This window comes from Dipodomys ordii, unplaced genomic scaffold (genome assembly GCF_000151885.1).
Source record: "Dipodomys ordii isolate 6190 unplaced genomic scaffold, Dord_2.0 Scaffold63, whole genome shotgun sequence".
Lineage (NCBI taxonomy): Eukaryota > Metazoa > Chordata > Mammalia > Rodentia > Heteromyidae > Dipodomys > Dipodomys ordii.
In genome coordinates this window covers 1,480,018-1,482,514 of record NW_012267279.1, presented here as the reverse complement: position 1 = coordinate 1,482,514, position 2,497 = coordinate 1,480,018, and the positions used below count along the sequence as shown (strand labels likewise).

The following is a 2,497-nucleotide window of genomic DNA, read 5'->3' as shown; positions in this document are numbered from 1 at the left end:
TGCAGTTGGGAGTATTTGCATGGGGGACCCCCGCAGTCGCAAGCTCTCCACCCGTCTGCCGTGCATGGCCTGGGCTTTGGTTCGCTTTACGCATTTGAGGTCCTGAAGCGTCCTCATCTCCAAAGGTCCTCGCTGCGAGTTCGTGCGTCGTGCACTGCAAGGGATGCCCGGTCGTGGGATTTGGCAGATAACCACGAGGAAATCTGCTATAACTTCGTTTCCCTCATTGACTCGTAGGCACCTGTGAGCTTGATCTAGCACATAGATGGGGCCGATCCGGTTAGAAGTCAGATAACTTGTCTCGGTCAGAATGCTGGAAAGGAAAGGCACAGTTTAAAAGTAGAGTTATCTAGCTCCATGCTTTCCCCCGACCTTTACTGCCTGAAAGTAAATATGAAAGAGGGGGAGAAGCCTGCCAGGCAAGTGTTTGAAACTGGAGGACCTCCTTGAGGAAAATCAGCCAGTCCCAACAAATGTGCTTCCCAAAAGGTACAATGTGAAAAAAAAAAAAGTATGCCACCTTTTTACTATTGGATAAACATTGAATCACAGGCCATCCAGACAGAGGCTAAGGCTAGAGGTGTGAGTTGGAAGCCCCCACAAACCACTTCACCCCCTTTGGCCAGGTATGTAGAATCCATTTCCTACCTGCTGAGGACTGAACTTAGGGTTTCAAATTTGCTAGACAAGCACTGAGCTAATTTCCAGTCCCAACTTCTGTCTTGATAAAGCTATGTTTTAAATGAAAGACCTCAAGCATGTTAGCTAATAAAGTCATTTTTTAAATTTATTTTTGAAGCAGGTTCTCCTAGGTAGTCCCGACTGGCCTTAGGTTGGAGTCTTCTTCATCCTGAATGCTGGGATTGCCAGTACCACCGTTCATTTGAAATACATTGTAACATTGAAACTCTAAAAGAAAGAAGGGACAGGCACTCCAGCTACTCAGGAGACTGAGATGTAAAGATCAAGATTACAAATCAGCACGGGCATGGTGGAGGTGTGGTTCAAGTACTAGAGTACCACTCGAGTAAGAAAGTTAAGCAAAAGTGGAAGTCCAGCTGGGCACCAGTGGCGCACGCCTATAATCCGAGCTACTCAAGAGGCAGAGATCTGAGAATCTTGTTCAAAGCCAGTCGGTGCAGGAAAGTCCATGAGACTCATCTCCAACAAACCACCAGAAAGCCGTAAGTGGTGCTGTGGCTCAAGTGGTAGAACATTAGCCTTTAGCTGAAAAGCTGAGGGACAGCGCACAGGTTCAGAGTTCAAGCCCGACAACCAAAAACAACAAACTAGAAGTCCAGTAGCTGGTGCGCATGCATACATACACAGACACACACACACACACACACACAGTGAAGAATGTGATGGGTGACTGAGGGGGAGGGATATTTTGAAGAAGTGACATTTGAGCAAAGTTATGGTAAGAAGGAAGCATCCACAGAAAGATTCAAGGAAAGAATATTCCAGTCAAAGGAACAGCAAGCACTCACTCCTAGAGATAAAAAGAGCTTTTCTAGGGACTGGAAGATGGTCATTAGGGTCACAAGCTGAATGAGGTTAAAGAGGTAAAACAGTGATCAGATCATGAAGGCCTTTGTAGGCCATAGTATAGAAGATGGATTTAAACATGTAATTAATATATGAATACATGTTGAGATGTTTGCTGTGGTTGATGTGTGAAAATGTTAGTATATGCTAACCTGGGAGAAGAGTAAAGGCAGAGCAATTAGAAAGCTGTTGGAGTAGTGTGAGAAGTAAAAGTGGGTTGAACCAGTATTTGAGTAGAGGAGATTAGGAAAAAGATTTAGTGAAATTTAGTGAGATATTTTGGTGACAGAGTTAAGAACTACTTTATGAGACTGTAAAAGATGAGAAGAAATAACTTTAGATTTGTTAAAATGGAAGTCATTAAACTGGATGTGGTTATGAATGCCTGTAATTCCAGCACCAGGAGGCTGAGGCAGGAAGACCTCAAGTTTGAGGCCCACCTAGGCTCCATAGGGAGACTATCTTAAGAAAAGAAAAGGAGATCTTTAGTGATCTTATAAAAACTATGTTATTAAAACAGTGGTGATGAAAGCTGAATTGAAGAATAATATATATTTACATGCAACTTATCTGAAGAGTGGCAAAAAAACACATAGAAATTAGGCAGTTGCTTAAGGAAGATGTGAATTTGTGTTATGCTAAGGGCTATCATGATCTCTAATAGCCCAATCTCAACAGGTTAACACGAAGGTTATCATTTGAGTCATAGGCCAATGCAGGTTGGATGGCTCTTCTCCATTGGTGACCCAGGTGCCCTTCACATTATGTCACCAATCTTTTTTTTTTTTTTATTTGTGAACATGCTGTACAGAGGAGTTACAATAACATGGGCAGGATAATGCGTACATTTCTTACCAAGCATTGCAGCCTCCTTCTTTGTTTACCCTTCACATCCCTTCCCAGCCTCCCCCCTCCCCCCCAATCCCAATCCTTCCCCCCCTTCCCCCCC

General features: G+C 43.7%; 1 protein-coding gene across 1 annotated transcript in view; it reads right to left on the bottom strand.

Annotated features, from left to right (window-relative positions):
* Nucleotides 1-2,497, bottom strand: part of Rel (v-rel avian reticuloendotheliosis viral oncogene homolog) — a 36,110-nt gene that overhangs the window by 32,550 nt on the left and 1,063 nt on the right. The gene's annotated exons all lie outside the window — the stretch shown is intronic.